The 7,034-nt window shown below is 42.0% G+C and overlaps 1 protein-coding gene across 10 annotated transcripts in view; it reads left to right on the forward strand.

The window, feature by feature from the left end:
• MELK (maternal embryonic leucine zipper kinase) overlaps nt 1–7,034 on the forward strand; it is a 119,649-nt gene that overhangs the window by 35,653 nt on the left and 76,962 nt on the right. The window lies entirely within an intron of this gene.

Raw genomic sequence — 7,034 nt, forward strand, 5'->3', positions numbered from 1 at the left:
AAAAAAAAAAAAAAAAATCGGAAAAAAAATCACAGGAAGGAAAATTATTTTAAAGAGTAATATTTCAAAGCAAACTAACAAAAGAAGACAGGTGGATCTTGTGTTCCATAGCAAACCGAGGTCAGACTAGTAGAGCAGCTTCTCTGTCTTTCTTCTTCTTTTTTTTTTTTTTGAGATGAAGTCTTGCTCTGTCACCCAGGCTGAAGTGCAGGAGTGCGATCATGGCTCACTGTAGTCTCAACCCCCTGGGCTCTAGTGTTCCTCCCACCTCAGCCTCCCAACTAGCTGGGACCATAGGCACTGCACCACTATACCCGGCTAATTAAAAAATTTTTTTTGTAGAGATAGGATCTTCCCTATGTTACCCAGGCTGGTCTCAAACTCCTGGGCTCAAGTGATCCTCTCACCTCAGCCTTCCAAAGTGCTGAGATTACAGGCGTGAGCTACTGTAAGAAGCCTTCTGAATGCTTCTTGAATCCAATTCTGTTTAACAAATATTTCCTGAATTTCTGCTTTATATGAGGTGCTGAAAGGCATAGAAAAGATCTAATGAAACTTTATTATTATCCACTAGGGCCTGATTTCTTGTTGGAGACAGGTATAAGCCATCTAAAAATGGCAAAGGGTGGGGAATGCCATATTATAACACAGTGTAAATGAAGTTAATATAGGAGTTGGGGTGGGATCTGGGAGGGCATCTTAGAGGAAGTGAGGTTTGAGCAGGTCTTTAAAAGAAGGGTAGAAGTATTTCAGAAAGGGATGTGGGCGAGAACATTCCTGGTAGTACAGATAGTATGAGCAAAGGCATAGAGATGGGAGAGACATGGGGAGGAATGGGCAATTTTATGTAGCTGAACCATTGGATCTCTAACAATTAGATGAGGAGACTACCTAAAGCAACTCTCACTTCTAGGAAGTAGCACACAGTATTGAAAGTGGTAGACCCAGTTGGCTTGTTGCCCACTCTATAGAACACCAAGTCTAAGGATACTGAGTTCAGTCTTCAACTTTTATTTGACTTATAGTTTTTCCTGTATCCCACCTTGAAAGATTCTTTAAAGTTGATTCCCAAGCTTCAGAGAATAGCTTTGGGAAGAGATGGAATTGCAGTAGTTCCAACTCCTTGAAGGCTGAGGAGCTCTGATTCTGCAGGGTCAAAGAGAAGCAGTGTGAGTGGTAGCTGTTAACACCGCTTTGGGGACCCATGTGTGTCCAGGCTTCTCCTTGTGAAGGGGAGATAAATGAGGCAGTGGGCTGGAGGCCGGCCTCCTAGAGCCTGCTGCTGTAGCCAACACAGCTTGTTTTCCTCCCGAAAAACAACTTCTTGAACCTTCTTGAACTCTGCTGGGTAGCACTCGTCGCTTTGGCTTCTGCATGCTGACTGTGGCAGTAGTTCCTGACTCCATAGAACCACATCTGACTGCATCAACATCAGGATACAGAGGAGAATAGGGTTAGGATCCCTTTGTGGCTTTAGCTCCAGTCAGCAGAAGTGATCTTTGTGCAGCTCAGTAACATTTATCCAGTTATACTTTTACAAAATATTAGGTTGGCCTCCTGAATTCTTCCCTCTTTTTGCTACTCTTTTCTGTAAAGTAGAGCTGTTTCTTATTCTGAAATAATTGTATTCTAGTATAGGTTGAGTATCCCTAATCTGAAAATCCAAAATTTGAAATACTCCAAAATCTGACACTTTGAGTGCTGAGATGATGCTCAAAAGAAATGCTTACTGGAGCATTTCAGGTTTTGGATTTTCGGATTTGGGATATTCAGTCAGTAAGCATATAATGCACATATTCCAAAGCCTGAAATCTGAAACACTTCTGTTCCCAAACATTTGGGTAAGGGATACTCAACTTGTATTATAGGCTGCTAGGATATTTTACCCTATTCTTGTTTTGGGAACTCCATCCCAAATAAATAAGCTGACAGATTTCTCCAAAGTGAACTAGAATTGAATCTGCTAGCTGGTGTAACATGGAATATTACACCTCCTAGACTTCTAGAAAGACTATGTGGAAACAGATAATGGTAGACTTTCACTGTTGGAAAACACCTGGGAAATCGTGTTTTCTGACCCTTGTTGCTTGTTTTATATTTAATCCTCACTAAAACGTCTCCTGCCTTGGCTATGTCCATGTACTGTCTCTCAGGGTGGGGGAAGTTAGCTAATGGATTTAGTTCTTCCTAACCCTGGTTGCACATTAGAATTGCTTGGGGTGCTTTAAAAAATATTGGTTCCACCCCCCAGAGCAATTAAATCAGAATATCATTGATGTTTTTGAAATTCATAATCTTCAGAATCTCTACTTTCTATCTGTTGACTTTGGTAAATTATTTAGCCTCTCTGTATCTTCATTTCTTTGTCTGTAAAAATGGATGAAATAACATGGCATAGGGTTGTTGTGAAGATTAAATGAGTTAATCCATGAAAAACATTTAGAGTGGTGCTCAATAAATGTAGCTATCATTATTATTATTATTTGAGACGGTGTCTTGCTCTGTCGCCCAGGCTAGAGTGCAGTGGTTAGATCTCAGCTCACTGCAACCTCCACCTCCCAGGTTCAAGCAATTCTTCTGCCTCAGCCTCCCAAGTAGCTGGGACTACAGTTGCACACGACCATGCCTGGAGAATTTTTGTATTTTTAGTAGAGATGGGGTTTCACCATATTGGCCAGGCTGGTCTTGAACTCCTGACCTCGTGATCTGCTTGTCTCTGCCTCCCAAAGTGCTGGGATTATAGGTGTGAGCCACCGTGCCTGGCTGCTATTATTATTTTATTTTTGTTTTTTGTTTTTTTCTGTGACAGAGTCTTACTCTGTCACCCAGGCTGGAGTGCAGTGGTGTGATCTCAGCTCACTACAACCTCCCCCTCCTCAATTCAAGCGATTCTCTTGCCTCAGTCTCCTGAGTAGCTGGGATTACAATCATGCGCCACTGTGCCTGGCTAATTTTTTTAATTTTTAGTAGAGGTGGGGTTTTGCCATGTTGGCCAAGCTGGTCTCGGACTCCTGACCTCAAGTGATCCACACACCTCGGCCTTCCAAAATGCTGGCATTACAGGCATGAGCCGCCACATCTGGCAGTTATTTTTGAGACAAAGCCTTGCTCTGTTGCCAAGGCTGGAGTATAGTGGCGCCATCTCGGCTCACTGCAAGCTCTGCCTCCTGGGTTCAAGCGATTCTCCTGCCTCAGCCTCCCGAGTAGCTGGGATTACAGGTGAGTGCCACTAAGCCCAGCTAATTTTGTATGTTTAGTAGAGATGAGGTTTCACCATGTTGGCCAGGCTGCTCTCGAACTCCTGACCTCAAGTGATCCTCCTGCCTTGGCCTCCCAAAGAGGCTGGGATTATATGCATTTCTAAATGAGATTTGCTAGTATTTTGTCTAGGACTTAAAATTGGCTCAAAAATTAATGTGTGCTTTTTTGGGAACTATCTTTGTACGTTTGGTTTTGGATTCATGATTTGTATTAGCCCCATAAAGTTACATTGGGGAGTATTCTTTCTTTTACTTGTCTTGGGAGAGCTTAACATTTTGTGGATGGAAGTTCAGCTCCACCTGTGCCTTCTTTATGGAAAGATTTTTAACTAACATATAACATTTAACTAACATAGATCATAACATTTCATTTGAAGCTCTCTAGTGGCCTCTTTCTCCTCTCATACAAGCCAGAGTTTGCCCTGTGTACACATTACACGGGTTTCCTCCCATCACCTCACTGCCCTTGTGGTTTACTTCCTGCCTCACTTGTGCCACCCGCATTGTTCTCCTTGTTGTTTCTTTTTCCCCCCTTTTCTGGAACATGCTAAGGTGTGCCTGCCTTAGGGCATTTGTATTTACCCTTTCACCTGAAATGGTTTTTTCCAGGAGAAATGCTTTGTTCCCTCCCTTCTTTCAGGTCTCTGTTCAAATGTTCTCTAATCAGAAAGACAACCACTTGTTTATGTGTTCATTTGTTTGTTCATTTACTCATTTATTCGATGTCATTTTACCTCAGGGAGGAGTAAAATAGTTACCAAACACCTAATATGTGCCAGGCACTTTTCTAGATGTATGGGGTATATCTGTGAATAAAACGAATGAAAGATCCCTGTCCTCGTGGAGTTTATCTTCTAGTAGTGGGGATATAGAGAAAGACAATAAGCCTAATAAGTAAATTTTACTAAAAGATAATATGTATTTTGGAAAAGAGAAAAAAATTGAGTAGGATAAAGAGGAATCAGAGTACAGATGGGGGTGTTGTGGAGGAAAGGTCCAGTAGGTTGCATGATTAAACAAGATGGTCAGGATAAACTTCATGGAGGCGAGATGTAAGGAGACTTGAAGGATGTGAGAGTGTCAAGTGAGAAAAATATTTCCGGCAGAGGGAACAGCTAGAGCAAAGACTGGGAGGTAGGAACACACCTGGTGTTGTCAAGGGAGGGCGAGAGGGCCAATGCAACCTGAGTTTAGTAAGTGAAGAGGCCAGTAGGAAAGGAAACCTTGGGAACAGGAGGTCAAGCTGCTTTGGGCTGGGTAGGCTCTCAAAAGGACTTTAGCATTTTTTCTACATGAAATGGATAGCCATTTGAGGACATGATTTGGTTTAGTTTTTAACAGGATCACACTGGCTGCTGTGTGGAGATGACTGTAGGAAGTGAAGAAGAGAACCAGGGCATCTGGTCAGGAGGATATTGTAATGATTCAGATAAGAGATGGTGGCAGTGGAGGTGGTAAAAAGTGGGTAGATAACAGATGTCTTTCTTTGTTTGTTTGTTTTGTTTTTAAGATGGAGGCTCACCCGGTCGCCCAGGCTAGAGGGCAGTGGTATGATTTTGGCTCACTGCAACCTCCACCTCCTGGGTTCAAGTGATTCTCTTGCCTCAGCCTCCCAAGTAGCTGGGATTATAGGTTCTTGCCACCATGTGTGGCTAATTTTTGTAGTTTTAGTAGAGATGGGGTTTCGCCATGTTGGCCAGGTTGGTCTTGAACTCCTAACCTCAGGTAATCCACCTGCCTCAGCCTCCCAAGGTGCTGGGATTACAGGCGTGAGCCACCACTTCTGGTCTGGATGTCTTTTTTAAAAAATTATTTTTGTATTAACATAAAGTAAAATCGACCCTTTGTATATACAGGTCTATGAATTCTAACACATGTATAGGTTCATATAACCATCACCACAGTCAGAATGTAGAACAGTCTGGATGTCTTTTGAAGGCATAGCTAACATGATTTGTGGATGGATTGGATGAGGGGAGTAACCTGAGTAGCTAGAAAGTTGGAAAATTATTAAAGGTATCTAGCATGTGAAACTCTTTTTTTTTTTTTTTGAGGCAGAGTCTTACTTTGTCACCCAGGCTGGAGTGCAATGGTGTGATCTTGGCTCACTGCAACCTCTGCCTCCCAGGTTCAAGCGATTCTGCTACCTCAGCCTCCTGAGTAGCTGGGATTACAGGCTCCCACCGCCACGCCCAGCTAATTTTTATAGTTTTAGCAGAGACGGGGTTTCACCGTGTTGGACAGGCTGGTCTTGAACTCCTGACCTTAGGTGATCAGCCTGCCTCGGCCTCTCAAGTGTTGGAATTACAGGTGTGAGCCACCGTGCCTGGCCATAAAACCTGTTTCTTAGAGGCAATCATTGTTACCATGTTTATCAGATTTTTATGTATTTTTTTTCAGACATTAGTCTGCATATGTAAGGAATTATATATTTATATATTTTCTCTTTCTGCTACCCCCTTCCCAGTTTTTTTTTTTTTTTTACACAGATGGTAGCATACCATAAACACTGTTCTGCACCTTGTTTTCCTCCCTTAGCAGTGTGTCTTGGAAATCATAGCACTTCATACCCAGCTCAGAGCCTCTTCATTCTTTTTATGACTGCATAGAATTGCAGTGTATGCATGTACCATAATTTATTTAACCAGTCCTAGGTTAATGGACATTTAAGTAATTTCCAAATAGTAATTTGTACATTGTGAATATAGTAAATCTGTAAGAAAATTTCTAGAACAGTTGTTGGGTCAAAGGCATATGAATTAGTAATTTGATAGATATTGCCAAATTGCTTCCTAGTAAAGTTGTATTGGTTTATGCAACTACCAACAGTAGCATAATAATGCCAGTTTCTCCATATCCCCCACCAATACAGTGTATCACTGTTTTTGGTCGTTATGTTTAATAAGACTTGTTTTTTTGCTCTGCAGGAATGTTTAGTTTTTAGTGAAATTCATCAGTCTTTTTCTTTCTTTCTTTCTTTCTTTTTTTTTTAGAGTTAGGGTCTTGCTTTGTCACCCAGGCCGAAGTACAGTGGTGCAGTCATAGGTCACTGCAGCTTCAGTCTCCTGGGCTCAAGTGATTCTCCCGCCTCAGCCTCCTGAGTAGCTGGAACTACAGGCGTGCTCCACCACACTTGGCTAATATTTTTTGTAGAGATAGGGTCTCACTATGTTGCTGAGGCTTGTCTCTGGCCTCAAGTGATCCTCCCACCTTGGCCTCCCAAAATGTTGGGATTATAGGCGTGAACCACTGTGCCCAGCCTGTCAGTTTTTTATTGTCCTATTTGGAAGGGCTTTTTGACTTTATTTTTTAAAATATCCATGTTTTCTTCTAGTGCTTTTATGGTTTCACTTTTTAAAAATGTTTAAATGTTTGATTCATCTAGAATTTGCTTTAGTGTGTTTTCTTGACTTTAAACATGATTAAAAAAACAAAACTGTAGAGATTTGCTTTCATATTCTGGATTCTGGATTTTAAAGATCTAAATGTAGGTCAGGTGTGGTTGCTCATGCCTGTAATCCCACCACTTTGGGAGGCTGAGGCAGGGACATGGCTTGAGGCCAGAAGTTTGAGACCAGCCTGGGCAACATAGTGAGACTCTGTCTCTACAAAAAATAAAATTAGCTGGACATGGTGGCATTTGTCTTTAGTCCTAGCTACTTAGGAGACTGAGGTGGGAGGATTGCTTGAGCCTAGGAGTTCAAGGCTGCAGTGGGCTATGATTGCACCATTGCACTCCAGCTCAGGCTACATTCCCCACATCTTAAAAAAAAA

The sequence above is a fragment of the Colobus angolensis genome, unplaced genomic scaffold, assembly GCF_000951035.1.
Source record: "Colobus angolensis palliatus isolate OR3802 unplaced genomic scaffold, Cang.pa_1.0 Scaffold181, whole genome shotgun sequence".
NCBI classification, from domain to species: domain Eukaryota; kingdom Metazoa; phylum Chordata; class Mammalia; order Primates; family Cercopithecidae; genus Colobus; species Colobus angolensis.